This window comes from Danio rerio, chromosome 7, assembly GCF_052040795.2.
Source record: "Danio rerio strain M-AB ecotype USA chromosome 7, GRCz13ab, whole genome shotgun sequence".
Taxonomy (NCBI): Eukaryota; Metazoa; Chordata; class Actinopteri; order Cypriniformes; family Danionidae; genus Danio; species Danio rerio.
The window spans coordinates 14289411-14298974 of NC_141027.1; the positions used below are offsets into that span (position 1 = coordinate 14289411).

Consider the following 9564-nt stretch of genomic DNA (forward strand, 5'->3'; position numbering starts at 1 on the left):
CACACCAGATACTCTCTGAAATGCCTGCAGCCCGCAGGGTTTGCGCTCATGCACCTTAACATTTTATTCATAAAATAGGCCCAGTTTTTTCATGCAGAAGTTGCCGGTTTTGTTAAGATATTGCACGTGCTTGATCATCTTGACAGAATGTTCAGCCTTGGGGAAGTTCAGACATTTTTAGCAACTCACGCACACAACAGGTTTTAAAGCATTGGGTGGAAAAGCCAGTGGCGAATTCTCTCAGTGTTTTTGAGATATCTGTGGCAAATAACACCTTTACGTAGCTTGCTGTTTTTACAGTATTTCACATGCTGTTAACTGTGCATACTAGTTCAGATTCACAAATTAGTTGGAGTTAACAGGGCCATGTCTTTATCCATCTAAGCCCTGCGATTGTCCTCTAGTAAAAAAGCATTTCTCGTTTAGAAGAAGGTTTAGTACTGGTTTTTAGTCATGAGGGTCAATTTTATTCAATTGAGGTTTAGAATCTCCATTGTTGTAAATGGTTTGATAGGATAATATTTGGTCGAGATACAAATGTTTGAAAATATGGAATCTACAGAGTTGAAAACTAAATGTACATTTTGAGAAAATTGCCTTTACATTAAAGTTCTAAGGAATGCATATTATTAATCAAAATTGAGTTTTGATATGCGACAGAGTGGCGCAGTAGGCATTGCTGTCTCCTCACAGCAAGAAGGTCGCTGGTTGGAGCCTTGGCTGGCTCAGTTGGCGTATCTCTGTGGAGTTTGCATGTTCCCCCTGCATTCGCGTGGGTTTCCTCCGGGTGCTTCGGTTTCCCCAACAGTCCAAAGACATGCGGTACAGGTGAATTGGGTAAGCTAAATTATCGGTAGTGTATGAGTGTGTATGGATGTTTCCCAGAGATGCGTTGCAGCTGAAAGGGCATCTGCTGTGTAAAACATATGCTGGATAAGTTGGCGGTTCATTCCGCTGTGGCGACACCAGATTAATAAAGGGACTAAACAGAAAAGAAAATGAATGAATGAGTGAGTTTTGCTATATTTAGAGTGCATTTACAAAATGTCTTCATGGAACATGATCTTTAAGTCATGTTTCCAAATATTTCTGACATTAAAATCGATCATGCAATGTATTTTTGAGAAATTCTAAAATGTTAACTTCCACACAATCAATTTGTGCTGAAAGTGCAGAAAGCACCTTTGTTGTGTAAGCAGTTCATAAACTTATCACAAAGCACAGCTTGCAATGCAAGAGCCTTTAAGTACACAGATTGTGTGAAAATTAGCAAATGAGTAGCTTTAGCAGTGTACACTCTCAGAAAGGCTGTCACTGGGGCAGTTCTTTTTCAAAAACGTAAACATTTGAACCTAAAAGGTCCATATTGATATCTTTAAGGTACACACTAGAACAGGGGTTCCCAAACTTTTCAAATTTTCCCCAAAATAACAATGCCAGTGACTCGCGACCCCCCATATCCTCTGAGGTGGTTATAAAAACAGAAACCTTGCATGCAATGACGCAGACACACCAATTAAATTTGTGTCAGTGCTTTAAATGTGCCAGAAAGTATAACCTGATTTTATAAAATCAAAAGGCATCTGACGCTATTGCTGCCTTTAATATAATGTAATTACCCCAGGGGTCGCAATCCAATAGAACTTGTAACTATAAGCTACTATAGTAACTATATAGTATATAGTAACTATAAACGACTATTTTTATTTTCAGTATAGTTATGGATAAAATATGTTAATTCTTATGGTTTAATAAAAATAAATAGATTTTTGGAAATCACCAGGCGACCCCCCTTCATTGCCCCGCGACCCCTCGGGGGGTCCCGACCCCCACTTTGAGAACCACTCCACTAGAACACTAGTATACCTTAGAATTCTCTAGGTATTACATTGGATCTTTAAGTTATCAACATGTAGATGTATAATGCATAGTATTGTTTACCACAGGTTTATTTTAAACAAAGACTGTCCTGTACCGAGTGGGTGTGTGAAACAGCACGTAGAAATAGTGTTGTAATGGAGGAAAAGTGCTTTAACCTTCAACACATGCTATGTCACAAAGACAGAATGTCCTCAGAGCTCAAATGAAGATATTTTAGAGGTAATGCGAGAGTCCGTCATCCTCTATAGACAGCAATGGTCTCAAGATGTTCAGAAAAGGAACCAAAAACATTTATTGTGACTTCAGTGGTGCTGTAACTGCAATCGTACAAAGCTCCAAAAACACTTTTGCATGCAAAAAACCCCCAGTAAAAGCAACTTTGCTAGCTTATGTCCTATTTTAAGCCACATCAGACAGGTTCTGGTGTGCATTTAATATGACTAACATGCACCCTGATGAGAAAGACAAAACATTGATACAGTTGAACCACTGAAGTCACATTAAATGACTGAGTTGAGTTTTTGTTTTTGTTTTTGAACATCTTGGCATTATTGCTGTCTATGGAGGATGAGAGAGCTCCAGCATTTCATCTAAAATATCTTCATTTGAATTGTAAGATGAGGGGATGAGATGAATTCTAAGATGATAAGATGAACAAAGGTCTCAGGGGTTTGGATTGACATGATGGTGAGTAATTAATAACAGAGTTTTTATTCTTGAGAGAACTAACCTTTTAATGGCTCTCGGGGTAGGGGCCGTAGCGCGGTTTATTAAAAAGGAGTTACTTGTTTACCAAGTCAGCAAGCATCCTACGGTTAGCAAAAGCAGACTTTGGTATATACTCATTTGTGCGTAGGCTTTTGTTTTATATTTTCATTTATTTAATATGTTTTTATTACTTTGCTTCGCTTCACTTCACTTTTTTTTTTTTTTTGGGGGTTGGGCTGAGCACTTGTTTACATACTGTACGGACATTTTCCCACTAGAAATTTTTATGGTGCATCCTTTTTTCCCCATACCTAACATCCCATTGTAGATCAGCAAGCATCTACTGCGTCAATCTGATATGCTGATTTAATGTTCAAGAACTCATTATCATTGAGGCAGAAAACAGTTGAGCAGCTTAATATTTTTGGGGGAAGTTGTCACACGACTATTGAAATGTTTAGAGTAAAATCTTTTTAAATAAAAGTTTAATGTAATGTAATGTGTATTTATATAGCGCATTTATTGTGTATGGCCATACACCCAAAGCGCTTTACAATCATGAGGGGGGTCTCTCCACACCACCACCAGTGTGCAGCATCCACTTGGATGATGCGACGGTTGCCACAGGACAACGGCGCAAGTGCGCTCATCACACACCAGCTATTGGTGGAGTGGAGAGACAGTGATAGAGCCAATTCGGTGGAAAGGGATGATTGGGTGGCCATGATCGTATGGGCCGATAGAGGGACTTTGGCCAGGACACCAGGGTTACACCCCTGCTCTTTCTCTTTGGGATTTTTAATGACCACAGAGAGTCAGGACCTCGGTTTAACGTCTCATCCGAAAGACGGCGCCCACTGAAACCACTTCCAATAGTAACCTAGTGTGCCCTAGTGGTCTCCTATCCAGGTACTGACCAGGCTCAGCCCTGCTTAGCTTCAGTGAGTAACCGGTCTTGGGCTGCAGGGTGACATGGCTGTGGCTGTAAATGTGTTTATTTTATCAATAGTGATGCATTCAATTGATTTAAGAGACAGTAAATGATTTGTAATTTATTAACTAAAGATTGTAAATAAATGATGTTGTTTTAAACTTACTATTCATGAGAAATGCTTTTCAACTTGATGATGGTTATAAATAGGTTTTTAATATTTGGAAACTAAGCTAGTGCACTGTAAAAAATAAATAGTTGAGTTGACTTAAATTTAAAGCATCTGCTGCAAAGAAATTTTGAGTTTATTAAGCTTTAGTGGTTGAAGTTGTGCCAAATTTTTTTAAGTCGACTGAAAAGGCTGTTTTAAGTCATGTATACTTTATAAAATAATTTGGCAACACTTCAACACTGAAGCTTAATAAACTCAAAATTTCTTTGCAGCCAATTGCTTTAAAAATTTATGTTAACTCAACTTTTTTTTCACAGTAGTAAATGCTCAAATAAAGAAGTCAAAATTTGTTCTTTCATTGAGCAAACATGCAGTTAAATAGTTTTTATAGGTAAATTCAGCTCTGAGCTCAAAAATATGTCCACCAAACTTACAATTTTAAACTTAATTAACAATTTATACACTCTCAGAAATAAAGGTACACGATCTGTCACTTGTGTGGTACCTTTTCAAAAGGGACAAATTTGTACCTAAAAGGTCCATTTTAATACCTCAAGGGTACATAAAAAGTACAAAACAGTTCTACTTAAAATTTGTAGGTACTAATTTATACTTCTGAGGTACCAATATGGACCCCTCAAGTACAAATGTGTACTTTTAAAAAGGTACCACCCCAGTAACAGCTCTCGTACTTTTATTTCTGAGAGTGTAAGTTGGATTTTTTTACAGTGCATGTTAAAATTTTTTTAAAGAAAACTATTCAATATTGCTGACTTACCAATGGGCTAAGAGTTTTGCTTCTTTATACTGTGCAGAGTTCAACGGTAAGGATTTTCTTTCTACTGGCCTGATTGGCTCGATTTTCATTGACCCCACCCAAAAAAAAAGCCTTATAGAAAGCCTTATAAAAGCTGTATAGACACATATTTTAAATTTGGTCGCAAAAGCTAAACATACTTGTATACATATACTTTATATTCAGCAAAACTTTTCTTTAAATACAACTGAGTGACCATTTAAAAACTTACCATTGTGATGTAACAATTTTTTTTTTATTATATATATATATATATTCCTTTGTTCATTCCGCTGAAATTTCTTACAGTGACTTGATCGATTTGTGTCGGGACGACACGAATGAATTGTGTGGAACTGTGGCTTTTTTGTCTACATTGTACTTATGCATTTTGTATTAATATGTTTTTTTTTATTATTATTTGGCAGTGAGTGGCATCACATGCTCAGGCACGCGGCATATTACATAAACTGCTGCAGTTACTATCAGCATGACAATCAGAGTCTCCTGGTCTTTCTGACTAGTAGTGCTCGTTTAGAGTGAGATAAATGACTTGCTGAAATTCTTGCGCTTCATCAACGATTCACCTTCATGGCTGCACATACCTGACTCGCCTACAGAGAAACACATTGTGAAAGCTAGAATTCTCCAAACCGTTTAGCCAGCTGACAAGTAGAGATCTTCGAGATGCGATTGTAATCCAGCCATGCCTATTTCCTCCAAGCCTCTCTTCCCAGTCTGAGGGTGTGCTTCTCTGGCGAATGCGCCTGATGCCACTTGTCACTGAGATGAATTATAATGCCTTGATTTCTCAATTGCTGTAGCATATGATGGTTTTGGGAGATGCTTTTACTTTCATATCTGGGTTACATGCGGTTGTGATATGAACTACAGTGACCTTAAGTGATTCATTTTTTATCTAAACTTCTCTTGAGCTACAAAGCAATATCATTACACTTTGCTGTATAAATATATACAAAGGCACACTTATTATCTCTCAATGAAATCTTTATTCTTTTGATGTTCAACAAGGCAAGAACATTTTCACTGTATTTATTATGTATTTCATATTTGAGGGTTTTTTTTGTCTGGAGAAAGTCTTTTTTTTCTTTGCTTGTATTAAGCCTTTAGATTGCACTTTAAGCTGAATAGTATCTTGCAAAATAAATAGTAAAATAGTATTTACTGTCATCGTGGACAGTACAAAAGCATTTTTGTTTATTTATGGTTTAGAATATATACTAATAATCATGGTCACTCACTTAAGCTAAGCATCGCTGCGCCTGGTCAGTATCTCGATGGGAGACCACATGGGAAAGCCAGGCTGCTGCCAGAAGTGGTGTTAGTGGGACCAACAGGGGGCGCTCAACCTACAATTTGTGTGGGTCCTAACGCCCCAGTATATTTATGGGACTATATACTGCTCAGTGAGTGCCGTCTTTCGGATGAGACGTTAAACCGAGGTCCTGACTCTCTGTGGTCCTTAAAAATCCCAGGAGGTCCTACGAAAATATTTGCCCACTGGCCTCTGTCCATCCTGTCCTCCTACTCAGTAGATACTGCATTTGAATATAAATGGAATATTCGACCGTTAGAAAAGTACGTTCTATACAGTATGAATGTGAGTAGTATGAATGGAACTGGAAAACGTATTACATGCGCCATTTTGTCATGATCATGTGACCTACCCATGTGACTTGCGTCACTTCACTCCCATTCATGAATTCTCTCGTGGTCCATCATGGGATCAGTACAATGCGCACTCAAGAATCTCACCGGAAGTAGTAGGTCATCCAGGTACTTCTCGCATACTGATTTTGGAATTCTGTAAATTCGAACAAACTACTCTGCTTGCATATGGATTTAAGCGTACTATATAGTATAGAAGTATGCGATTTCAGATACAGCCTCTGTCTCCTCTCCACCTATCAGCTGGTGTGTGGTCTGGCGCAAAATGGCTGCCGTCACGTCATGCAGGTGCATGCTGCACACTGGAGGTGGATATGGAGATTTTCCTCCAAAAAATGCGTAAAGCGCCTTGAGTATCGAGAAAAGTGCTAAATAAATGTAAGGAATTACGATAATTATTACTAAAATGTGTTGAAAAATACTTTTCTCCATTAAACAGCACTTGGAAAAATTAAAAAAATTTGTCACACTTTATAATAAGGTTCATTAGCTAATGTTAATAATGCATTTACTAACATGAACAAACAGTGAACAATACATTTACTGCTGTATTTGTTCATGTTAGTTAACGTTAGTAAAAGTTCATTGTTAGTTCATGTTAACTGATGGTGCATTAACTAATGTTAATAAGCATGGACTTAGATGTTAATAATGCATTAGTAAATGTTCAATTATGATTTATAAATGCTGTATTCACCTTATTCTCAGCTGTCGAGCGGTGGCTGCCATTTGAATCTTTTTGTCTCGCGACTTCCGGTCACATTCACTTCCATTCATTTTTTGACGTTAACAACTGCTCGTTACGCTGCTTGATGTTGCAATTTAATATTTTCTTATTATATTATGCTACTTGGTCTGTATAGTCAACTTTCCGCTAACAAAAACAACTCACCGATAGTAAAAACAACCTTTCTTTTCTTTGCTTTTTGCTTTGAAAATCTTTGGTCTCCAGCTTGCAAGAACAGTGAGGTTTACACACCTTCAGGGTAGTCTAGTAATTCGTACAAAATTATAGGCTACAGTATGTTATAATTTGTTTTCTTAGGGTTATGATGACTTCCTAAAATATGATGACAGATATCAAAATGAATTCTAAAATCTCAATAGAAGCTTTGGATATAAATATGCTGAAACAGAAATTCAATTCGGCACAGTCTTACAGTACATTACACACAGAACCACTATGTTGTGTGTGTGTGTGTACAGTATATATACATATATATCAAATCGAACCGAGCCGTTACACCTATAATAATATATATATAGGTGTAACGGCTTGTTTCGGTTTGATGCGACACAGTGGTGTCACGGTTCGGTATATTTTCGATTCAGCAAAAAAAGAAAAAAGCCGAAGGATTTCTCTGATTTAAGATTTCTGGAACATTATCATTCGTTTGCAGGCATCCAGGAGTCTCTATGCATTTGCCAGAGACTGCCGAAACTTCTAGGAGACTTGGGATGTCTGGGATTACATTAACGTTACTAGCCATTTGGCGAGCTAGTGTAGCGCGTGCCTGACTGGAGTAGTGTATGGAGGTGGGCGGGTGTGGTGATATGTGAACAGGTTATTGAGATTGTCTGTTTTGTGTCGGGGTCCAGGGTTGCTGGGGTAACGTGGGCAGAGCCAGCACGAGCATGCTGACACAGAAGGCAGCAAGATTGCTAATGAGTGCATGCTTTAATAAAGTGATATTTTGAGTCCAAAAGCGATGTTGTACTGTTCAATAGGACAGCGAGGGAGGCAGCATGTTGCCTGCCACGTCATTTGGGATGCCATGTTGAGGGTTGCTGCACCGAAAACATTGTATTTCGTACTTAATCTCTTTTAGTCTCAATCGAATCGTTCGGTTTGTAATGCGTACCGAACCGAAAGTCTCGTACAGAACGGTTCAATGCGAATACGCGTATCATTACACCCTTAATATATATATATATATATATATATATATATATATATATATATATATATATATATATATTAGGGGTGTCAGGATTTTGATTTTTAATCTAAATCGATCGAAATTTATGCTCAATTTCAATTATCGAATCAAAAAATAGAATCGTCGATGCTGCCACACCCCCATGTCACATCAGCTTGGCTTGCCAAGCAGGAAAAAACAGGCTTGTTGAAGTGCTTGTTAAACTGCAGGAGACCTGTCGACAGAACTTAAACCCTCTCCTCTTTCAATGAAGTCGCCGGTGTGTAAGCATTTTGGATTTCCAGTGAGTTATGTTGACAACGTTCGTGTTGTCGACAAAAAAAAACACTGTTCTGCAAGCTCTGCTATGTACGTATTACGTACGGTTCATCCAATAAACAACACCGGCATCGCGATCCTCCGCCCGCCCCCGTTGCAAATCCGCTCGCAAAAAATACACACTCAGGCCCTGTTTACACTGTCTTTGTTTTTAAATGGCATTTTAGAATGACAACGATTTGACATACACAGTGGCGTGTAGCATTTCTTAGCAGCCCTCCTTCCTCTCTACCTCTGAAAATGCACATCAAGTGACCACACAGACACAGGCGCTCCAGACAGCAGGTCCAGGCAGTCAGAGGACTGCTTCAATCTTTCACTCACTTGTACTTAGTCATTTTAGCGAACACCTCAGATACTGTTGGCTGGTTCCTGTTGGTTGTGCCTCTTTTTTACCGACGCCATTATAACGACACAGATCACTGCCTATTCACGAGTCCCGTAGAAAAAGTGATTGACAGGTGGTAATTATGTGTGTATCTTGCATTTATTCATTTACTGTATGATTTGTTTATGGGTAAAACAAAGACCATGCAGGTCAGGTAGTTTAAACGGTAGGCTACAAATAATTAATTGGTCATTAATTAATTAATTATTCATAATCGAAAATTGAATCGAATCGTGCCTTTAGAATCGAAAATGTAATCGAATCGAGAATTTGGAGGATCGTGACACCCTTAATATATATATATATATATATATATATATATATATATATATATATATATATATATATATATATATATATAGCTGTATCTGAGTGTATATGCTGTATCTGTATATGCTGTATCTAATAGTCCACTTTAAAGAGTGAAGAAAAACAATGATTTTCAATTTGGTGATGCATACAGTATTTAACACTTAGCAAGCGGTCTGTTAGTATTGAAACACAGCATTTTGATTTCTGTCATGTAAACAAACATGACTTTATAGAAATAATAGCTGGTTTAGAAACTTCCACCGATAAGATTGTGCTGTGGATGCAATCTTGCGCAAATTAATTTGGAGCACACAGTGCATTATGGGTATTTTCCAAGTGGCAACATCCCACTCTCTCTTTTATAACTCATTCGTTTCAATTATATTAGGTCTGCACAATTAAGTGCAGGCCACTTGAGTGACAGCTATG

The 9564-nt window shown here is 37.8% G+C and overlaps 1 long non-coding RNA gene across 1 annotated transcript; it reads right to left on the reverse strand.

Annotated features, from left to right (window-relative positions):
• Positions 1–433: 433 nt before the first annotated feature.
• On the reverse strand, positions 434–4670 carry LOC147835933 (uncharacterized). The gene is made up of 2 exons (XR_015495417.1): positions 1339–4670; positions 434–1224 (listed from the first exon to the last, which is right to left on the reverse strand). It is a non-coding gene; the product is annotated as an uncharacterized LOC147835933 (long non-coding RNA).
• Positions 4671–9564: the final 4894 nt, after the last annotated feature.